This window comes from Mauremys reevesii, linkage group 1 (assembly GCF_016161935.1).
Source record: "Mauremys reevesii isolate NIE-2019 linkage group 1, ASM1616193v1, whole genome shotgun sequence".
In the NCBI taxonomy this organism is placed as follows: domain Eukaryota; kingdom Metazoa; phylum Chordata; order Testudines; family Geoemydidae; genus Mauremys; species Mauremys reevesii.
The window spans coordinates 346,752,009-346,776,818 of NC_052623.1; the positions used below are offsets into that span (position 1 = coordinate 346,752,009).

Consider the following 24,810-nt stretch of genomic DNA (forward strand, 5'->3'; position numbering starts at 1 on the left):
AGACTCCTTGTCGCTTTTTATAGATCCAGACTAACACGGCTACCCCTCTGATACCCTCTCCCTATGCCCTGAAACTGGTGATTCAGACAAAAATACTCAGATGCAAACATCTCTGGTCTTCATTTTGCAAAAGCAAAATATGCCTTCTTTGACCTCTCTTTAAGATTTCAGTCATTCAACAATATTTCACTTGAAATTATGAATGATCTTTAGTCTATGACTCTTCTGCAAAGCCCAGGCAGTTTATTAACTCTCATTCACCTCCTTTTTCCAGGGCTGGCCTCAAGCAGAAGCAAATCGAACAGCCAACAGAGGACTCAGTCTTTTGGGGCCACCACATTATATTATAATCTCTGCAATTCATGGGCCAAACCCTGATTTCCCCTCCAGAAGTGGGACCAGACAGGAATCCGTCTCCTGGCCTGATCCTCTACTCTAGCAGCATGGGACCCTGGAAAATCATCAGACCGGTTCTATTTGTCCTGTATGCAAACTAGGGTGACCAGATGTCCTGATTTTATAGGGACAGTCCCGATTTTGGGGCCTTTTTATAATATAGGCTCCTATTACCCCCCCCATCCCAATTTTTCACATTTGCTGTCTGGTCACCCTAATGCAAACTGATTAGCATTTATATACATGAAAGATAAGCGGATTCCAAAAAGAATCATTTAAGAATCTGTATATATTCAATGCCAACAATAAACATCAAAAAGGAAAGTGAACATGTAACTTTAAATCAAGGGCAGTAGTAACATATTTGCATTACTCCATGTTGTGTGAGCTTTAGAACCCTATTTAGTATGATATCCTATAAATAATGAATACTTATTACTCTGGTAATCCCTCTTTCCGACCTTGCTGAAGTTGCTCCTCACATACCCAAACACGTCTTGCAGAGAAGCAAGCTGTAATGAGAGCCCCAGCATGTTTTATAATGCATTAAAATGAGGAATGGAAACCAATACAAATATCACATGCAGAACCCAACAGGCTTGTACAATTCTCTTGAAACGTTTTGCTGTTCTTTTCCCGGTCCCTGGTTGCCTCTTTGGCAAATGTAAAGGGGGCGGGGAGGTAGAGCGGATGGGGAAATAGCGAAGTTATATTTAGCAGCCTGTTTTTACTGCTTCTTTGCTCAGGGGAAAATGCAACATAATGGCTTCTGAAATTTAACTGAACAAGGAGCCCTGTGAATTTCAGCTGTTGCCCATGTGATCAGTTCTGCTGGTTGGTAAACGCGGGTGTTTTCCCAAGCTCCAGTTTGATTTGCAGAAACCCTGTTCGTGTGCCCACCTGCATTAGAGCAATGTAAGTTAAAACAATGCAATTCTGTAATCCATCGGGGAATTACCATCCTCTCCAACTCGAGTATGGCATCAACATTATGGAAACCACCACCTAGGCAGTAATCATACTGAACTAGTCCTTAGACCCTATTTTGTGGTTGCATACAGGCAATAAAGGGTGCGGTCAGCTGAACAACTCACTGTTTGAAGCTGTGGGCCCCAATCTCATGGGGCATTTATATCACTTTATATCAGAGTCAACATCATGGTCCAAAGTCACTAAGCGGGCATATCTCCAATTACTTTGGGTTCTAATCAGTCTACTCTTGCCAACTCCTGTTTAATTGTGTATACTCTAGCTGGTCACTCAAAATCTTATCTTGTGACTGTGGATGGCAGCACTAGCACACAACTAAATCATTGTGAAGTGGGCATAATAGGATCCAATAGAGGCTCGTGTCTAGGTTTAGGGGATGAGGAGGGATGTAGAATACCAGTCATAATTCCCTGAAATACCAAGGTCAGCGACTGGGAACCATTTAGACTAAGATTTTCAAAAGTGACTAGGGCCTCCGTTTTTGGGTGTCTAACTTGAAGGTGCCCAATTCTCATTAAGCACTGAGCACCTCTTCTCTGAAAAACAGACCCCTTTAAGGTGTTCCTTATTGGGCTCCCAAAATTGAGGCACCCCAAATCACTAGTCGCTTTAGAAAAGCATGGACTTAAAGTACATATTGAAGTATCAGTAAGTACAATCTCTGGAGGGTCTTAGAAAGATTTTTAAATGACTAAGTTCTTTATCCGGTCATGTTTGCTGGCCACTAGTACACTTAGCACAGTTTAAAACTGTACCGTTTAATTAAATGTCCTGTACGTTAGTTCAGTGGAGTCGAGACACAATAAATGGATTTTTAATGGACGAGAGTTCAGTTCCTCTGGCAGAGGAGACAGACAAGGAAAAGAGACACAATGCACAAATGATGCACTCAGTGCTGACTTTCGACCTCAATCATTTCTTGACAGGTATAAAAGTTAAATATTTGAGAGATGGGGGGTGGGAGGAAGAAGCACGAGTGACACTCAAGCTACTAGCGAAATATCATACAAACCATTTGGAAGCAAAGCCTGTTCTTGCAGCTTGAACAATGAGGCAGCCGAATTGACATAGCACGTACACACCTGAAGTCACAGAATTATGCTGTGCCCCACGAGGTTTTCCCTGACCTGCAGTGTGAATTCCATTGAACAACACTGATTTCCTGTAATCCCTTGTGCCTGCACAGCTAGAAGTTTAAAAGGCCCAGTAAACAGTATGCTGGATATTTCAGTTAGAAGCAATCACAGGCCAGGTTTCTTTGTTATCTCTTCACCTCCGCCCCCCCTGCAAAAACCAGGTCTGCTTTACACACAGTGGAAAGCCGATTAGAGTAATGCTCTTGGCCTCTCGCAAACCATTCCTTACTCGTCCATTTGAATGTTACTACTGCACTGTTATTTCTTTCGTCACTTGGCTTTACTGAGCAATATGCCCTGTGGTTTTAAGTTAAGTGAGGCATTAGGGAAAACAACCGCAATATTAATCTCTAAACTGGTGTGAAGGAATCTTTAGTAAAATATATGCAAATAACACAACATCACTCTGTTCAGTTCCTTTATTCACTAGGAAATTCATTCACCATTAAAATCACAACCCAAAACAGGACCATAGAAACATCTGAGAGATCAATCTGTTGCTGTACACATTCCTCAGGGCTTGCCCGAGTTATTCTTTTTCTGATTTTTAACAACGATTGAAAATTAAAGTTATATTCCATCTTATATATGAAGTGCTGAAAGACCTTTACAAGGATTATTTGAGCTCCCAGTGCTCTGTGAAGTAGGTAAACAACACTAAAATGAGATAAAGTAGTTAAGAACCTAAATGCTCATTATTCTTTTAGAATTAGATTTTAGATTTACCTTGTACAGTCATGTCCGGCTTAATCTGTCTGACCTTCTATCAGATACACATTTCAGCTCCTTTAATAGTAGGTAACCGGACCCCAAGTATTCATTTTTGGTCAGTAGTTTTGGGCTAGAAAATGCTATTTTCAGTTCCCCCAGAGAGTACCCCATTTAATGATCATTATTGATGCTTTTATTTTAAAAATGTTCACATTAGCCATTACAGGAGAGATCTTCATACTGTCTCGCCTTCTGTAAAAATCAAGAGATAGAACTCGGAGATCAAAGTATCTAGCAAGAGCTGCAGTACTGCTTTCAGTCTTTGAACAGTACTTGTCAGAGTAATTAATGAAATTCTTATCAACTGTGACACTGGCCTGCCTTTCCTCCTGATGCTACCTGATACCACTGTTGTTTTTGATTCCATCGATTGTTGGTGGTACTTTTAAAGATTATTTGGAGTCACTGTCCATTTTAGCGGTGCTGCATTTAATTGGTTCTGTTTATATCCCTCCAGAGAAGGCTAATTTATTTTCAGCAAATGGGAAATCTCACATACACGCTCTCCGCATAGGTAGAGCCTGGGGTTTTATTTGTGGCCCTACTCTTTTGATGTATAGGCTACTCTTTGGTGAAGCCATTAGATGTGATTGTGTCAGTTTTCTCTCCCATCTATGCTGATAGCATTTAACACCGCTTTTCATTTAAACCTTTTGACGGTGGAGTAAATTCGCTGCTGTCAGAGTGCATTATGGATATTAGATCCTGAATGTGCTGTAACTTTCTGCAGTTGAACATTTATAACACAAAGACAATTTCATTGGGTCCTGTCATTGCTTAACATGTAATCCCTTGACTATTCAAGATCTTGCTGATTTGCAAGCCCCTGCAATACAGTCCTAATGCCTCTGTCATTCATATTTGTTTAGTTACTACAGGGGACTATTTTCATTTCTTGATTATAATCTTTTGCAGATTTGACTGAGACATCTTTAGTTTTTACATCCTACCTTAACTTTCCTGTCTGTTTAAAATTATTTATTCTAACTAGATTTCCATATACCCATGCATATAACATTCATTTTTCAAACACACTGATAGTTTGCATCATAAGTTGAATGGGTTATAATGGATCCCTATTACACAAAGGATTGATTTCAAATCCAACTCTTAACTGAAAATTATTCACAATTAACACCTATCTTTATGCATTTGTCAAGTTATCTTTCTTCCATTAGAAACTGTAATCTGGGAGTCCTGGCTTTTGCGGCCAGCCAGGTGCAAACCAGCACCTCATTACCTGGACCAAGTCTTTTACTGCTGTATCCCATAAAGAAATAACGAAGCTAGTTTGGTGCCGAGATCCAGCTCCTTATACATAAACAGTATAGTGTTTATAAACTGCAGTTGCCGTTACAGTTCATGACCAATATCAATTTTAAAAGCAGTGTGTGAGTGAGATATATTAAGGTATGTGAAAGATTCTGTAGAAGGTAAATGTCTTCAGGATTTGTTAGTATATTCCAGTCAATGGGAGTTTAATCCAAAATTATATTTATTTATTATTCATAGGTCTGTCTTTGAAGCTGCTAGTTTAAGTCTGGATCCACCTGGGATAATGAAAGTAAAAGTTTGAACTGGACAGCAGAGAGTGCTGCAAAAATGACCGTGGGCCTCATTCTATACTGCTCTGCACTTTCCTCAGTCATTTACACCTGTGCAAAGCACAGCCAGTCCGATTTGGTAGCATTTTACGTTCATTCCGCACAAGTGTAAGTGACTCTACAAGATGCAAATCAGTGCAGAATCATGCCCCATGCGTGTAAACTCCCCAATGAAACTTGAGGAATCAGAATCCTGCCTCTGCCTCCACAGCCACATGGTTTTATGGCATCAAATATCAGAAAGTTCGCCTTTGTTTAAAAGCTGTCTAAGGAGGAAACTGTCAAGTTTGTGCTTTAACACTGATTTTTTCCCCTTCATTCTCCATTGTTTTCCATCCTTTCTTTAAAGCATGACAATATTTCCCGTCCCTAGTCCATTGTCAGCCATTTTCCGCTCTTTTTTCACTCAGCAACCATTGATTTCTTTTTCAGAACTGTGAACAGAGCTGAAATTTATGAACCGTTTTGAATAACTATCTCCAACTTATTAAGCAGTAAGGCCAAACCTGGAAATGAATTCAGAGGCTGGGCTTGGAGCGGTATTATCCAGACTTCTCTAATCGAATCATTGGACTGGACATCTCATAAGAACAGGTTTTCTTGTGTGTGTTTCAACCAGGTTTAAAAAAAAAAAAAACAACCAACCAACCAGCCAACAAAACAAACAAACCCCAACTCTGCCTCTAATCTCTTGCAGTATTTCAGTACTTTTAAGCAAGGACAAAATCCAGAAGAGCAGCATTGCATAAGATCGAATAAAAAGAAGGTAAACAATATCATTCCTACCGAACAAGTAACCTTCTTATTCCAACACAACTTAACTAGTGCCACAATCATCAGTAGGTGGCACACATTTTATTTGGAGGAGTAGGGCTATTTAAAAAAAAATAGCCAAGAATTCATTTTTTTTTAAATTGGAGTTTAGAATCCAGAAAATTTTACTTTAGGTCTAATTTGAGCTTAGAGGGAAAAAAGCCTTTTCTTTAAATGTTTCACATTAACAGTGAAAGATAAACTGAAAGTAAAAGCCACTTAGTCAAGAACTACAAACTGCTCCAACTCTTACTCATGATCCTCATTTGTTTCTTGTTGACTTAAGCTTAAGCCAATTTCCTTAGCTCTAGATGCAGGTAGACCCTGACACCTCTATGGAATTTTACTGAAAGGGAGTTTTGTCCCCAGCCCTTCTGGTGGCCAGACCCATTGCTTGCATGGAGTTCTCTTAGCTTCAAACTTCTTGGGGGCAGAGACTTGACTGTCTTATTAATGATGGCGCTTAATCAAATCCCCACATCGGAGCCCCTCTGAACTTTGGTGAAATTTGTATCCAAGTTTGAACTTTGAGGCCTGAGCCCGTCTCTACTCTTAAGTCCTTGATAAACGCCTTGTATTGTACAGCAGTTGCCCTTAAACATAAGCTATTTTTTGCCCCAATTAGATAATGCTGCATCAGTATTTCCTATACTTACCAAGGAAATAATGATGGAATATTAGTCAGTCATTTAAGGCAACCAGTTCATTTTCAAGGGTAACCACTGCATGTCAACTTTATAACTAACAGTACTAATGAAGAGCTGCTAATGATTAATTAGGGCAGATATTTATAACTGTCAGATGTCTCAGACAGCACGTCTGACACTACAGTGTGCGCCCTGCCCTCTGTTAAGCACCTGTCTAAGAGCATAACTACATCATCTCTAGCTCTTCATTTGTTTACTTCCAACAACTATAAAGTTATATGTCGAGGATCAGAGGAGGAAAGTCTTTATTTAATGGGGAAGCCCACAGAGAGTCCTGAACAGGAGAGGAATTCGGAGGCTGTTGTTGAAAAATCCTTGAAGCCATTAGCAGTGCCCAGCTGTATTTGCGGGTGGAAAAGGAAGCAAGTGGAATATCAGCATGCATCAACAGGGGATAGAAAATGTCGATGGGAGGTTATTAGTCTACAAAGGCACTGGCTACATTTGGCCTAGCACATGCTGTATGGATGGCTTTGGTTAATGTAGGAAGGAGGTTGTTTCTCTGGAGACAGTGTAATGTAAGACCAGTCAGTACACTGCTAGGATTAAAAAATATTTGCTAAATGGAAAGGCTGAAGAAATTGGGGGCAAATTCTCAGCTCTCTCCCACTCCCTTTGCACTACCTTAGTAGTGGAAAAGGAGTGGGAAAGCTTCCTGCAAGTCTCCTGTTGGGGAATTCCCCTAGCATGGAGTCCTCAGTGGATGTTGTGCAGTTGAAACCAGTTCCTGTACCTTCCTACCCACAGCTCTTACTGAAGGTAGGAAGGCATAGGAAGGGATCAGAAGGGGCATGGCAGGACTGCAGTGTACACCAGTGATATCCAGCTGGCTCCTGGTCCCTGACTGGTGTGGGGTGAAGCAGTCGTAAGGCTGCTCTATCTTGTGTCTTGGGCCAGGCTGAGATTTGGGCAGCCATCGCTGGTTCCTCAACAATCACATTTTTCTTACACAGTAGAGAATTTTGCCTTTGAGTTTATTCCCACTGATGGAGAGAAAGATTTTGAGCGAGCCTAATAAAAACAATAAATGATAAAGGTTTGGATAAAATGGAACGAGGATTTGAAAAAAACAACAACAGTTAAAACAAATAGGAGGTAGAGTAAGCAAGGAATTCACGAAGAATTATTTTGTCCAAAGAGCAATAAACATACAGAATAAGTTGCCCAATAAGCCCATCAAATATTGAGTAAAAGAGACAGGTAGACACTTTTATGGAGAAAAAAAGGCAGACAGTGGATATTAGGAGATGGGGATCAGAAGCTAAAAAAAGTGTTTGATTCAATTTAGCTATTGTCATTTAACAGTGCTGTTTGTTTAAATTGTGTTAGATGTAGGGCCTGATTTTACAAATACTTACTACAGATGCAGCACTCACTACTGTCTCTAGCTCCATCGAAACCACAATTTTAGCAAACATTAACTGGATCATGAGAAATCAGGCAGCAGAGGGCTGGATGGCTAAAGCGATAATGGGATATAAATCCTTTCATTTTTTGGGTCACTACAGTGTTGACCCAGTCTGATGACTGTTCAAGGTCCTATGTGAAATGAGCTCTCTATTTAGGCCCTGGTTCTACAAGCTCACACACGGGAGTCCACCAACACATGCAGGACTGGGGCAATAGTTTGGAAAAGCTCACCAGTCACCATTGGCCCCCGTCACCAGAGGGGCCAAAAACAGAATGGCTCATAAAAACTGGTATTCTCTCTCCCATTCCGGTCAGGCCTAAAGCAGAATGGTCTAGTAGAGACTTGCATTGCTGCTACCATAATTGACCAGTCCAGTCCAGGGAGATAGGTGACTTTGGCTTCTAGAGACAGGAATCTGGTACTTTCCTTGTGCACGCAGTTTTTAAAGGGAAAAAAATAAGAATTTATAAACTTTGCTGCTTTTCCGATTACACATCACTGCTCAGACCTTAATTAGAAATAATTCCTGAAGTGCTTCAAGCATCTTTCATGGTGTCATTTACCATTATCTTTAGCTTTATTCCTTTTGTCTCCAAGTCCAAGGAGAGAAAAGGGCACGCACATCCAGAATGTGGTTATTAAAAAGGAATATATAAATTCCACAACAGGCTTCAAGTACTTCCCTTTTCAGTGAAGAGAAACTGAGTGGGAGGAAGTGGGACAAGTGTTACCTTTAGTTTAGCATCAGCAAAATGCAAGCAAGGACTGTTTCCCCAGAATGCTTTGCACCAAGAAATATTTGAATGAGAACGGGGGATATTGCTAAATATAAAATAAATACATTTTTTTCCTCTCTCGAGGTTTAAAGCAGAGGGATTGAAATCTTTAACATCCCCACTTCCCGAAAGGTTTTATTTTCTCCAGCATCTAGTGTAGGATACTTCTGGACTACCTGCAACATCCAAAGCTCAGCAGTGCATCTAAATCTGCTCTTTAGATCTGCTACCAGGAGGGTGATAGGAGAGCAGATGCACATGGGAAACCCAATAAAGCAAACCAAACTCAGCACTTCTGAGATGTTCATATTCCCTGAAGCCCCACAGTACCTCCTCCACTTCCTGCATGGCAGGCTGGAGTATTTTAGCCATACTACGAGCCAGCTGACAAGTCCAGATACAAAAATGTGTGCTTTGAAATGCTATAATTTCTTCCAAGTGTTTACAGGTAAATTCATCTCTGAGTTACAATAGAGAAAAGTATGATTGATGACAGAGCATTCTTCTAGCACAACTTCTGCCAATGACTTACTGAGATTAGAAGGTTACTGGAAAGGAATTTATGGAGGAATTGCTTTCATAGAATCATAGAAGATTAGGGTTGGAAGGGACCTCAAGAGGTCATCTAGTCCAGTGGTTCTCAAACTAGAGCCGCCGTTTGTTCAGGGAAAGCCCCTGGTGGGCCAGGCCGGTTTGTTTACCTGTCATGTCTGCAGGTTTGGCCGATCACGGCTCCCACTGGCCGCGGTTCACAGCTCCAGGCCAATGGGGGCTGCAGGAAGGGCGGCCAGCATGTCCTTTAACCCATGCCGCTTCCTGCAGCCCCCATTGGCCTGCTATCAAATCCCCCCTCACTCTTCTCTTCTGCAGACTTTAGTTCCCTCAACCTCTCCTCATAAGTCATGTGCCCCTGCCCCCTAATCACTTTCGTTGCCCTCCACTGAACTCTCTCCAATTTTTCCACAGCCTTTCTGTAGTGGGGGCCCCAAAACTGGAAGCAATACTCCAGATGTGGCCTCATCAGTGCCGAATAGAGGATTAAAATCACTTCCCTCAATCTGCTGGCAATGCTCCTACTAATGCATCCCAATATGCCATAAGCCTTCTTGGCAACAAGGGCATACTTTCTGGAGTCATCCTGAATTAATAAATAATAGCTGGCTTTCTGAGATAGCTGTGTTTATAGCGGCATACATCTGGATGAAAACCAGCACTAAGGGCCAATTTATTTACCATTAGTTTCTTTTTTTCGTTTTTTACTTTGTTTACCTGGCAATTTCTTAGCAGTATGACAGCCTCCTTAATTTGCCTCTGCATTGTGTAAAGCAGATGTCCTTGCTTACCAAACTGATTAGTAAGTGGTTTATATTATTCCAGTGGTTACCGGTGTTATTGCAGTAATGTTGAGTGAGGCTTAAAGCAAGGTTGCTTTTGAAATTGCCTGGGATGATAGGCTGTCTGATTCAGAAAAGATAGAGATGAACAGTAGAGGCCTTGATGTAGAAATCAGCTTGGATAAACGTCCTTCCAAATATTAAAAAGCACTTTACATTTCGAAAAGGTTGTATGGGAACCGTCAGTGGATACCCTGGTGATAAGCGTGGGGGTATAAACCTTTAATAGATTAGATACAGCACTGGACTGGGAATCAGGAGACCTGCGTTCAATCCCAAATCTGCTGCTGACCAGCTGTGTGACCTTGGGTAAGTCACTTCACCTCTCTGTTCCCCTATTTCCCACCCCCATTTGTCCATCCTAGCTGTTTACATTGTAAGCTGTCTCTTACTATGTGTTTGTGCACATGGGTCATTGACCTTGGTTTGGGTTGCTAAGCACTACAGTAATACAAATTAATAATAGATTCACAGGTTAGATAGAGCTGCTAGTCATGGTCTGAAAAGCAACAGAAAGCCATGGGCATTTATCTGAACCTAATCATATCTGTCCCTTTGGTTCATCGCTACCTCCTTGGTTCCCTGGGTGCTCCAATGGCACAACCTCCTGTTCCCCATCTGATAACCTTTTAGCTACATTTAGAACAAAACTGAAATAACTCTTCTATTTTTGTGTCTTAAGAGTTGCGATCCACTATTTCTACACTGCTTAAAATATTGTCATAAATTGGCTGGTGGGGACTGCTCAGAAGGATTCATTCAGATATTTTTAAACAATTGTTGAAATTATTTAGCTACGTGATCATGGCACAGTATTACAGTACTTCTACCCTCGTCCTCCTCCATATTTCTCCTTTTGTCTGCAACGCTATCTTTTTCCCTACTGTCTTAAATTAGATGAACTCTAAGGGCATGGGTCATGTCTTCACATGTGACCTTGCTCCCACAAATAGGCATGTGTTTAACTCAATTCACACGGGAAGATAATGGGACAAGTCACATGCTGAAAGTTACGTCTGTGTGTAAGTGTTTGCAGTGCAGAGCCTGTGTTTGCACTGCATGTAGTGCAATCAGCTCAAATCACTACTGGGATCTCTAGGCACGGCCACCATGCCTTCTACTGGGTGGAATCAGAATTGCTCAACCCTTAACTAGCTCAAGTGGTTGGGGCTTTTTGGAGCAGGAAGATTTGAGGCCTATCGGCACTGTCAGCATGGAGATCTGTAGTGATAATCGGGCCTACACATTTACCCTAATTGCAAGTTTAACTTTAAAAAGTCAGTATAAGTTTTCTTTAAGGAATAGCCTGTCCCATCAGTATTTTGTCCACCAGTTGGGCCCAGTTTCCAACACACCAATTTCATTTCACTAATTTCCGGTTCCGCACTTTCCTTGTTCACCGGGCATGAACTTAACACAGTGCTGGAGTTATATCAGGAGGCCTTTTTGGTTGGACTAATTCAGTCTGTCTTTGTATCTTTTCCCACCAACATTTGTTGTGACATCTGATGACCTTTCACATACTTTTTTACAGTTGCGATTACAATTAGGGTACATTTGTAGCCCCTATTATCAGAACAGATCCAAATGGACACAGTGCGAAACAGAGTGACAACCATGATGACCCTAGAAAACCTCGGATTCATTACAATATATTATGGTATTCCATGTCAATCATGTAATGCACTACAATTTACCACGGTGCTTTGGGTCATTCGTGTAGCTTATGCTAATAGCTTCTTAAAGTGTTTTCATCTTCTGCTGCATGGATGATGTAATGATACTGACACACACGTTAAAAGCCCTTGTTAATCACCGGTTCAGTCAAGCTTGAGTCTATTGCTGCCAAGTCCCCATTCTCTTCTAGACTCTCACACAGACTGATGTGGGTAACATGATGTTTGAGCAGCTGAACAAATGTTATTGAAGCCCCTGACGAAGCCCCGTGGAAATGTAGGAGAGCCTGAGACAGGCTAGAGCGTGCAAGCGCAAGATTCAGGATTGACGTTGGAATGAACCCAGACCAACAGGGCTGGCAGTAGAAAGACTGTATGATGGCAGCAGAGACAAGCAGGCCAATTGAGAGGAAAGCATGGTCATTCCAAAATGTTAGCCTTCTCTTCAAACCTTTAAAAAGGTTCTGGACTACTGGAGAAGGTTTCGAAAAAACATGCCTGATATTTTAAAATGCTGATCTGCTTGTCGCCAGAGAGAGAGAGAGAGAGAGACACACACACACACACACACACACACACGGAAATATTCTTTCCTTTTTCATCCCATTGGAAAACAATGTCATCAGTACGAATAATTCTCTTTTAAACAAATAGAAGGTGGGTGGGCCCATCACTCACATTAGAAATGGGTCCCAAACCCTGGAATCTAAACCCCTCTTGACCTTTGGAGATGTCTGCAGTTACAAACCCAGATCTGGAGTCCAATTTTTGCAACCAATCTCTAGTGCTCAAGGAGCAATTAACAGTTTTTGTCTCAGCATAGCCATGCAAACGGTAGCACGTGTCAGAGGCATGTGTGTTGCCACCATGGCATTTTTAAACAAATGTTCCTCTACAATATGTTATAAGTTATTACCTATACAGGATTTTTCATCTTAGGGAATCAAAAATGCTTTCAAACATCAAAACACAAGCACCCTAGTAGCATAGATAGTTTTCATGCCAATTTTACAGGTGTGTAAACCGAGGCACAGTATGAAGCGACTTATCCAAGGTATCACAGTTGAACCCAAAGAATTCTGGCTCACAATCTCCTACTCTAATCACGTGACCGAACTCCCTTTCATGTACAACGTGGAATGTGAAAACAACCTTCCGGTGTAAGAACCACTTTAACTGTTACGTTCCAGTTTTTTTCATATAGCAGCCGATGGGCCAAAAGATCACTGTGTCTGGAGTGGATCCCATCCCATCCCTACCAACCAGGTCTCTCTTCCATGACGTGACCCCTCAGCTGACCTGGTGATGGATGAAGGTCACAGATCTATGTTAATGTTGTTAGATCTGCAGTGCTGTTGATCAGCAGGAGCTGTTGCCTTGCCTGTGAACCCTTGCAGGAGTGGAAAGGGCAGCTCTTTGGTGGCTGTGATCTTCTCTAAGACACCCAAGTGAGTAGTTTGGGGCACTCACTCTTCTGCTCTGGGGGCTCTCCTGTGTGGGCCGCACAGGGGCGCTGGACCAATTTTTATAGTGGGGGTGCTGAGAGACATTGAACCAAACTGTGAACCCTGCATATAATGGAAACAACTTCATGCCAGGGGGTGCAGCTGCACTCCAAGTTCCAGCACCTATGGGTGCTGCAGGGTTCCACCTTACACCCCACTCTTGGGCAATGCGTACATGCAGGTACTGAGAGAGTGCAGTGCTTTCTGTATGCTGGAGACACCCCGTCTACACCTACGTCAGTTTCATCTGATCCAGCCAGTGCTCTTCAGTGGCTTACCGAGCATTTGGTACAGACTGGGGTATAGATGACTAAAGCTCAATGTGGCTAAGGCTAAGGCAATATATAAAACTGGGACAGCTTTCACCCTCCCGCCATCTACATCTGGGCCAAAGGCTATGGCTGCTTCTCTCAGGCTACATCTGCACTACAAGATAGCGGTGTAATTCCCAGCTCACTTACTCAGACCTGTGCTAGCTCGAGGAGAACCAGTGCAAGTATAAATAGTAGCATAGCTGCAGCAGCATGGCTTAGCCAGGGTGAGTACATACCCAGGGGTGTTATACCAGGCCGCGTACATGCCCCCTACTCCTACTCTTTATTACATGCGCTAGCTAGCTCTCATTGCACTGGTGCGAGTATGTATATGCGAGCTGGGAATTGCATCCGTTGCTCTTCCTGTAGATGTAGCATCTGATAAAGAATCTGTGACTGGGATCCATGTGTCCCACCAAGATGAGACGACTGGAAAGCACTCTACACTTCAAATCCACTTAGAAAAACAAAGCTGGTACAGATGGTGGCAACCCACTATTCAATTATACCATAGTGCCCTGTGAGCTGCACTCTCCACTTGCCAGTTTCTGAATGGCGTTTCAGGTGTTGGCTTTGACCTGTGGAGCGCTAAGTAGCTTGGGACCTGTTTGGAGAACACCTGTTTCCTTAAGCCATCTTGCTACCGCTGTGGTTAGCACAGGTGCTTCCTCAGTATAAAGGGAGACTGAGTTCCTGGAAGGGTCCCCCAGCATTGAATTCATCCTCCCCCCTTCCAAAAGTCCATCCCTTTTCCTAGCTTTAGGGATGGAGTGGGCATGAAGGGGTGGTAGTTGCAGCTCGTGGGGTTTCAAGTGGTTATTTTCTGCATTTTTAGCTAGGTTTATCCTCGTTTGTGACGGTTTTCTCATATGTCAAAAGAGCCCTGGAGAGGTAACTTTTTAATGGGTCATATAAAGCAAAATAAATATATTCCTGCTTTCTGTACTACCTTCAAGAGCACTGTTTACTGAATCTGATGTACCTTATTAATTTTCTCTATTTTGTTTTGAAAATTACATTCAGAAGAAGAGGAGAAAATTATGTTCTTATCCCTTTACTCATTAACTGAAGAGGCATAAATATATTATTATTTGTCATAGATTCTTTCTGAATTTTTTTTTAATGTCTAATTTTGGTACACTGGATCATGCTACAAAAATATATCTGAACTATTTCTATTTGCTATTTATACTACCATTGTTTGGAAGTAACATGACTCACTAAAATGACAAATACATTTTTTTAAAAAGAGGAGGAGCTTGGCTGAAAACCTCTCTCTGTCTCACACACACAGAGAAACGTTTACACATAAACCTATATTGCATGCCTTCTTAGCAACTAGAGTTTAAGATTCTAACTGGAGCCAGTTTTATTTACAGACATTTTTTACATGTTTAAACATTGCTGCATTAATTGCTTTTTATTATTAAAGAGAAACATAAAAACATTCAATATTTTTGATTACTGTTTTGTTTTCAAAAACACAAGAACTGGGAGTACACATCTAAGTGCAGTCATTAAAGTGGAATGGCTTTTGAGGCAGAATTCTATGAATGCACTCCGGCTTATAAAAAATGTATAAGATGATAGTGCTGAAAAAGGCTCTGAGGCGTGACATGGTCTATCATGTTGTGCATGCATGAGTTAGCTTTTACAAGATCAGAACTAAGGCGCTAAGATAAATGCCATTCATTGTGAGCCTAGAGCTCTGGAAGTTCAGTATCACATTGCTTGGGGTCAGTACTAGAGTGACTCAAAAGGTACATTCTCTAGAGGGTCAGAAATTTTTGAAATGCTCAACAAACATGTCCACTCTTGATTCTTTATCACACGAAACTTCAGATCCAACAGACAACCGGCCATTTTCTGGTTTCCCCTACTAAAACAGCACAAATCACGTTACAGTCAATTTGTTCTCCATAATGTTATAAAAAAAAGGTCAGCAGTGTTCTTGTTTCTGGAATTTAAAAGTCAAATATCACTGAATCAAAAAAGAAATAGTTTCACAACGGGTGTAAAAGGGAACAATTCTGGCAAAGGTTGAGCCACTTACTGTCAAAGAAAATTACATACTATTTACTATTTTGACATTCTGGGGCGTGTTCGTCACATTATTAGAGTTTGGAGGTCTTCAAGAGACACAATTCAAATGAACATTAAACTAGATGGATTTTCTTTGATGAAATAATGATAAATCAAAACACAAATGACTTTGGTTGTTTGCAAAATAACTTATTTGTAGTTAGTTGTCCATATTGTTCTCAAGGCACAGGACAAACAATCTTTGAATCCTAGATGGTTTACACCTTGTCTCTCTTATATGGATAACAAACATTTATTATTCTTGGTTACATTCTACCCATTAAGTTCAATATACCAGAATATATTCTATTCAATACCAGGAAAATGTGCATTTAATTTTTTTTTTTACTAAGTTATTATTTTACTGACTCCAAGTAAAAAAACCATTCAGGTTGACGACAAACAATTCAGCCATACCCCTACAAATGCATTTTCATCACATCTCTTTCTGTGTTTTGCCTTCTAAGCCGATTGTTCTTCTTTTGCACCAACGTGAAGTGTCAGCTGTGACTTTCTGAGTAGCTTTGAGCAATGGGATCAGCTAATGTTCTGTACATGAAGAAATTCCATATCATTCTCTTCTCTAAAAATTCTGCTGGCTGCCACTAGAGCCAGTCAACAGTGATGAATAGCTAACGGGACAAGCAGGTCTCTAAATTTACTTCATATCTGACAGCACTTCAGATGATATGGGTAAAGGATCCCACGAATTCCAAAACACTCCTTGCATACTACAAGGCACTTTCTTGACTCATGAATGTATGCACACAGTATGGGATTCTTAATGATCTAGATTTTTTCCTTCCCCATTAAACCAAGCAGATTACACATTAAAAGGCTGTTAGTAAATTCTGAAACATGTTACTAATTCAAGCAAAAAGGCACATTTGGGTCTTAAAATGTGCCCCCCAACCTCCCCTCCAAAAAAAAAAAAAAAGGCAGCTATACCACAGACGGTTTCAGTTCAAGGCATTTGCCTCAAGAGTAAAAAATGTTCATGTCTTATAAATATATACAGTGAATTATCATCACTATTTTAACTGGTTCACTAATTTAATATGTGACTGTGTCTGTCCCTGCTATATAGTATTACAGAACTATATCTCCTGATGGTCATTTGATGACTTTATGCCAATATATTTGTGCATTTTTAATAAGGTCCCATTTTTTATTTAAAGGAAAGGGAGAATTTTATTGAAATGAGGGGTATTTACTGCACATCTACCGATCTCTGTATTGGCAATTATATCATAACTGCTTGTACATTCTAAAAAGGGAGTGGGGAGATATGAGATAATTAAGTCACATAAACACTACCCAAATTGCATTTGCTCTGAGTTTTGTTTTGCACAATCTCAGTTTAATTGAATCATCTGTAATTCTTCTCACTTATATTTTCAGCCTGGAGGAAACTACAGACGACATTATGAATGAAGGTCTGGTTGGCAAATTTCTTGAGAGCACATAGTCCAAATATCTATTGGATTTACCATAAAAAAAGAGCAGAAGAGAATGTGGAAAAAAGGCCTCTGGCAAATCGATGTCTGTCAGCCAGTGAACCTTGATTTCACTATTAATATGTCTTGGTTCACTGCATGCAGGCTTTCAGTAAGCATCAGCCATGCTTCAAACACACACACACACACACATGCGTATACACACATACTAGTCGATTTCAGTCAAGCCAGGCTGTCATATTCGATGAATCACTCCAACAATGGATTGGGCAGAGTACTCTCCTAACTCAATTAGTGATGCACTTTTCAGTAATAATTGATTTGAGTAACATTTGCTTCTTAGCTTCATAAGAGACACTTCTCACAAATGTAACTGGCTATGTTTAAGGACCAAACCAATTAGCTATCTGCAAAATGTAGTATTTCCTGCATTAATAATATAGAAATTAGAGATGGAAAATATGTACCCAGTACTTGCACCTAATCCATATCCATTCTGGTGCAGGATTGTGAATTTAACATTTTTATCTATGATCTGGAAGAAAACATAAAATCATCACTGATAAAGTTTGCAAATGACACACAAAATGGGGGAAATGAGAAATAATGAAGCCAGGTCATTAGAGAGAGATCTGGTAATCTGGGCGCAAGAAAACAGCATGTGTTTTAATAAAACCAAATGTAAATGTATACATCTAGGAACAAAGAATGTAGGCTATACTCTCAGGATGGGTGACTGTATCCTGGGATGCAGTGACTGAAAAAGATTTGAGGGTCATGGTGGATAATCAGCTGAACATGAGCACCCAGTGCAATGCTATGGTCCAAAGGGCTAATGAGATCTTTGGCTATAAACAAGGGAATCTCAAGTAGGAGTAGAGAGAGATTAATTTTACCTTTCTCTTTGGCACTGGTGTGACTGCTGCTGGAATAGAATGTCCAGCTATGGTGTTCCCAATTCAGGAAGGATGTTGATATATAGGGAAAGGTTCAGATTAGAACCAGGAAAAAGAAAGACTGAAAGATTAGAAAACACATCAAATAGCTCAATCTATTTAGTTTAACAAAGAGAAGATTAACAAGTGACTTGATTACAGGCTAAAAGTACCTACATGGGGAACAAATATTTCATAATGGCCTCTTCAATTTAGCAGAGAAAGGTAGAACACGATCCAGTAGCTTGAAGTTGAACAAATTCAGAAATAAGGGTTAAATTTTTAACAAGGGGGAAATAACCATTGGAACAATTTAGCAAGAGCCACTGGACATTTTTAAACTTAGATTGGATGATTTTCTAAAAAAGATCTGCTGTAGGAATTATTTTGGGGAAGTTCTCTGGCCTGTGAGAGACAGGAGGTCAGACTAAATGATCACAATGGTCCCTTCTGGCCTTTGAATTTATTAATCTAGTTTTAAATATAATTTTGTTTAGGACACTAGTCCACAAATCAGAAGCTCCCACAGAGATACCTTCCTTTTCAGATTACCCCTTCTTCCCTTTTCTCTCCCCCTCTTTGGTGCATACATCCCTTCAAATACTGTATCTAGCTTTCATACCGATATGACCCCCATCAGTGCAGTATTTGAGCGACACACAATTGTGAATGTATTTATGCTGATGCCAACCCTGTGAGGTATGTAAATTCTATTATCCACATTCACAGATGGGGAACTGAGGCACAGGAAGATTAAGTGACTTACCCCCAAAAATCACACAAGAAGTCTGTGGCAAAGCAGGACATTGAACCCGAGTTCCTGCTTGCACCCTAACCACTGGACCATCTCTCTGCATCTCCCTCAGTTGTGACTCTGCTAAAATGTACATATTTAGAATTTCATCCGTCTCTTTTCTCTTTATTCTCAAGACAATGTAATCTCAAGACAGGCAGAGACAGAAACCTAGATCATACAAAGCACCTGCCCCTTCTTCCCCTCAAAAGCAAATCTCAAAGCCCTTAACATATTTGTAAAAGTAAAGACTTTAAAATTTAAAGATTTGTATGAAGATTTTGCATGTAGTTTGTTCACTTCAGTGTGCTTCCTAATCAGTGTCAAATTTTGCTCTCATGTACATCAGCATAAATCTGGAGTGACTCCACAGATTTCAGAGGAGTCGCTCCGGAGTCACACAGGTGTAAATGAGAGAGGCTAATTTACCAGCATGGAGACCGGAGTGCTCACATGACAAATAGCTTTTGAGGCAAAGAGAAGTCTTTACTTAAATGAAATGAGTAATGTTCAGGCCCGTGTAGGGCACAGCCCCAGAGACAAGTGGATAAGCCTCCTTGCCAGCAGGTTGTACCTAATCAGAACGGTTTAGCAGAGAGAGAGGAAGAAGGTCCATTGCTTTAAGTGCGGCCTCTGCTAGGACAACCTGATGAGAGAACCGATGGTGAACAGAACATGGAGTGAAGTCTAGAAACCTGTTAGGCAAAGCATGTATCAAATGGAGAGCGGAATTTGTCAAATGGCTGTAATAAAGTGTTACTAGAGCTCCTGGAATGGAATTTCATATGTGCTCAGCACACATAACTGGGGCCAGATTTTCAGAAGTGCTCAGCACCCAAATGCTTCCAATGAGAACAATGGGAGCGACTGGGTGCTGAACGTTTTCAACGTCATTCCACTCACTTAGGGCTTGACTACATTACCCCCTGGATTGAAGGGCAGCGATCGCGATCCAGCGGTGGTCGATTTATCGCGTCTATTCCAGTACTCCACCAGGGTGAGAGGCACAGATGGAGTCAATGGGAGAGCGTCAGCTGTCGATTTACCACAGTGAAGACACCACAGTAAGTAGATCTAAGTACGTCGACTTCAGCTACGTTATTCACGTAGCTTAAATTGCATATCTTAGAGCGATCCCCCCACAGTGTAGGCCAGGCCTTAGGATCTGTGACAAACCCTTCTGTTAATCTGATTGCTTGTGTCCAGCTGCCTAACCCTTATAGAAAGCAATAGTTTGACACCCTGCTAGTAACAAAATGAGACCCCCAAGATGCAAGGTATACCTGCCCCTTTGTGATGTAACGTAGTAATGCATTATAAGCACCTCTGGGGTTGATTTGCACAGCTATCCCAAATGACCTAAAAACAATAGTAAAATGCCTGCCTCTCTCACAGACAAGTGCCCAGATTTAAGAGAGAGATTTCACCCAAGTTACTGCACTTGCAAATATCCAGTCACAAATATTGATTTTTCTTTTCAGACACATCACGAACTAGCAAAATTTCCAAACACGGCACCGCCAACACTCTTGATCAGATGCACATGGCGGGTAAATGAGCTTTATGCAGGAAACCACCCACTGATGAGAACGGGAGTGACATGTGTGGAGTGGCTACAGAACAGGGCATTAAGTTAGATCTACTGCAGTCAAGAAGAACAAAGGCTTTTTTGCCACACTCTACTACACATTCATAATACGACTAGATGTATTAAAGTCATTTCAGTCATTTGAAATCATGACCCTGCTAATTCAAGGCCATGTTGCTCCGTTAGTAACATTGAGAACACTCCAATCTTAAACAAGTGCTGATGTACTCTTCGACAATAGCAAATACATTAGCATTTTATTTAGCTTAATGATTTGTACAGCGCCTATGGCTGTAGCAGTGAACGCATCTGATCTTTAGGGATGCTTTAGCCATGGCTCCCGCTGACTCTGAAACCAGTGGTCAGCACCTCTTAAAATCAGGACCGAAGCACTTGTTTACAGACTTCCTAATCGCAGTAGACATTTACAAGGCACATGCTGAAAGTGCTGTAAAATCATTAGCTAAAGGACGAATGTTGACTCATCGAATGGCATTCAAATTACATATAAATGATCAAAGGAAACAAAATCTCAGGAAGAGATAAGATAGGGAGGGACGTGGAAATAGCTCTCAATCCCTCCAAAAGGATGAATGGCTTACTCCTCTTGAGGGAACATGAAATGAAGAATTGAGGTTTGAAACAGAACAGTAAAATGGTGAAGATGGGGCTAGGGTGACCAGATGTCCTGATTTTATAGGGACAGTCCCAATTTTGGGGTTTCTCTCTTATATAGGCTCCTATTACCCCCCACCCCCTGTCCTGATTTTTCACACTTACTGTCTGGTCACCCTAGATGGGGCAGATAGGTCATAACCGGCAGCAAGTATCTAGAATGTCAAAACTACACAACGGAATGTAAAAGGGACACTAGCCTGTAACTGGCTAAGTTAACATTTGTTTTTTCAGTGGGCTAAAGACAACACGGATATGGACGGCTAATGCTCTTAAACTGTCATTACATTAAAGCTAGTAGTAGGGAACAAGCTTAGTTTGATCACATCTTTGTAAGCTGCTAACGAAGTGTGTTGTAACTCCATCTTTTGGGTGGTTTCATTTGTCAGTAAAAGTTATATTTAGAACAAATACTATGATAGGGGATAGGAATTAAACAAGTTAAGCCGAAGAGATACATCTTGCATCAGAACCTGGTAATGCAACACCCATACCAGTAAATTACAGTGACATGTCAAGGAGAGCATATCCCGAAGATGAAGTCCCTCAGCCAGCTGAGGAAGCTTTTCTGGCTCCAGGAACCGATAACAGGTGCTTCTTAGGGAATCTGAAATATTTATCTAGGATTACTGGGTTCTAAATCATTTATAGGCTTCTGGCTTTTGCAGGATAGCATTTATAGGATCATTTAATCACCAACATCTTGAGTGGCCCCCAGAAAAAAGAAAAGGAAGAGTCAGATTAGGACTATAACTGATTACAAGGTTAATAAAATCTAAACACTGATGCAGGGGAGATGAGGTGTTGAGCCAGGGTCTAAATGTTGCTTGATCTATTTGGCATGCAACCTGTCTTCCTGAAGAAAAGCACAAACACCCTCCTCAATACCAAGCCCCTCTCTGCTGGCTTTCAATCAGCCATCCAGGAATTGGGTGCATCTTACAGGTGTTTACTCACAATCTCCTATAAATAAGAGATTCCTGATTTAACATCAAAGTCAGTTGATTAAAAAAAAAAAAGAAAAAAGAAAATTAGAAGATTGCTCATTTTCAAACCTGTTCCACCAAAACATCTTGCTGTTCATGAGGTAATTGAGACTATACAAAATGGCTTCCAAATTACAAGGCACCATTTACCCAAGATCTCAAAGAACTTTATATGTCTTAATGAAATGAACCTAACAACCATTTCTCCCTAGCTAGCTACATGTTCTCCATTGTTATAACTCCCTCCTCCCACCAGTTATAAAAACAGAAAAGAAAACAAAAATGTTGGCATGTCAATTTCCTCCCGTTGTTGCAAAAGCTACTCTGTTTTATTTCATGTTATGTCCATGGCCATTCACTATCTTCGTGCTACAAGAATAAGGGAAGACACTATCTTGGATCCTGTTTTGGCACATTTTCACTCAATGCCATTACAAAAGTCTCTGGATGCCAACCTGACAAACCTGACTAGCCCCACAAGTAATTACGCAGGTTTCTGGGTGGGCTTTTACAGCCAGTGCTGAAGCGCATGCTGCTGCAAGCTTCGCTGCTCTGGTACCCCAACTAGCTAGATGAAAGCTAGCTTGGGCATGGCTACGCAAGCTGTAACCACACCCAGTGACTGCAATATAGATATACCCAGAGTCTCCTGCAATTGAGTGAACAAAGCAGAATTCAAGGTATAGTCTGAATGTAACTGCACAGTTACCATCAGACAACGTTTCAGTGGCCTATGTAAAATGAAATAGGTAGTCTCAATGTAGGGCTCTATAGGCAAAAGTACTCATCGTAAGACCCACTACTACTGATCAATACCTAGAGAGCTGGGCTGTGGAAAATGAAGAGAAACCCTCCTCTGTGTCAGGGTTGATGCACACTGATACATGGGTCTGGGGGGACGTACGTACTGCTTCCCACACTATCTCCGTTCTATGCATACACACAGAGCTTGAGTCTCCAGAGGGGTCTGTCTGAAACCTGTCACCAATGCTCAATGCACACAGAATTTTTTTTTATTTTTTTTAAGGAAAATTGTTGTGTAGTCTCTCATTGTAAGTGACTGCATTTTAAAAACAATGCTGACGCTGTAAGGAGCGGCAGATGTTTTAAATTACAGCACTAAAGAATTATAACTGTACTGTATTCTGAAATTCAGAGCTTACTTCTAGAAATATAAAAGTACTTTGGGAATAGGTGGACACAAGTGAAATATCCTGGTTGGCAGGTAACTATGGCATATTTATTATTTCATTAGCAATAAGGGGTGCAGAGGCAGACAGCACTGTAGGATATAGATCTTTATCAAGTATGCTGAGTATCCAGCATTACATGTTCATGTGCTGAAGTTTTATATGCAACAGCTTGGGCCCAAGCTTGAATTCCTACACCCTGGCTGCCACACCAAACTAAATCCCACTTGAAACCTGACACTGTTTCTGCAGTTCCACTCTTTATAACGTACCCACGTTGCCACCCATAAGTCATTCACCCATTTCTGTGCTTTCCCTGCTGTTGGCCAGGATAACGTAACACACCAGGAGGAATAAACTGTTCTCTAAGCATTTCTGACCCAAACAAAACCAAAAAGCACCAGATTTACAAAAAATCTTGTATTCGTGAGATTCCCAGCCCCAACAGTCTTTATCAAAACAGACACCCAAACTTCTGATATTTGCCAGTTACGACAGGACACAACATTCCTATGTTTTATCTCTACTATTACTAGTATTTCTAACATCTACAACTTCACTCCTATCAACTCCATCATTCTTCTGGAGAATGAGTCATGGGTTTCCTATTACTGATTGATTCTTTAGCCAGTTTAACTGATATTGTTTAGTCTTGGATATACGATATTTCTCATATCTCACGAACGTGATGTATAGCTGTTGTTTACAACTCAATACAGCATTTCTCACTGGAAGCTGAATCTTGGGATTTGAAGAGTCTTGGCAGATTATGGTGGGTTATCTGTTTTCTGATTGATTGGCAGAAGATTATAATGGCTTGTAGCAATATACAAGACGCAATCAAATAAACGAGGGAGACGACTAAAATTAACCCCTCGAAAGCCCTCAGCTGTTGACCATAATTCATAAAGTATCACATGTGGCATTATCTGAACACAAAGATAGCCTCGGTGTACTTTGTTGGCTGTGACAGTTGAGATCAATATTGGAGACCAAATGCCAACAGTAAAAGGGCAATGTCAGTCAGTATTTCACGGACTAAACTGCCCTCATCTGAAGCTCTCATGCTTCACTGGGTGAAAATACAGCCATTGATCTTAGTGTCACAACTCAAATTCTTCATACATCAACTAGTTTTGTTTTCTTTTCAACTGAATTTCTAGACCACTATTTTTTTTATAATCAATATTTCTATCACTCTCACATGAACTCAATTTTTATCATATTAACCTTTAAGTACAGTTTTTTAACATATCTCTTTCGTGTAAAGTCACAATTCTTTAACTCAACATCTGTTTTACACCTGTGTCAAAGTGCTGTGTGAAGAGCAGATTTCCTTCAGTAACTATCACAAAGCTATCAATGATTAGCACATAAGTCAACCCAAAATAGTACTCTCATGGAGTCTTTCATAGTTATGGCTTGCCAAAATTTCCATTGTTCAATTTTCCCTTTCCAGGATTAATATTACAGCTGTAAAAAACTGTTGTATGGATATAAAAGGTCTCAGGGTAGGAGAGAGATTTGATGAGAAAATTTAATCTGGCTGCTTTTTGTTACGGAATAATTTAAAGAGGAGAAAGTTAAATATATAAAAATAATCTGTGTAAA

The 24,810-nt window shown here is 40.7% G+C and overlaps 1 protein-coding gene across 27 annotated transcripts in view; it reads right to left on the minus strand.

Annotated features, from left to right (window-relative positions):
• Positions 1-24,810, minus strand: part of CELF2 (CUGBP Elav-like family member 2) — a 440,299-nt gene that overhangs the window by 171,847 nt on the left and 243,642 nt on the right. The window lies entirely within an intron of this gene.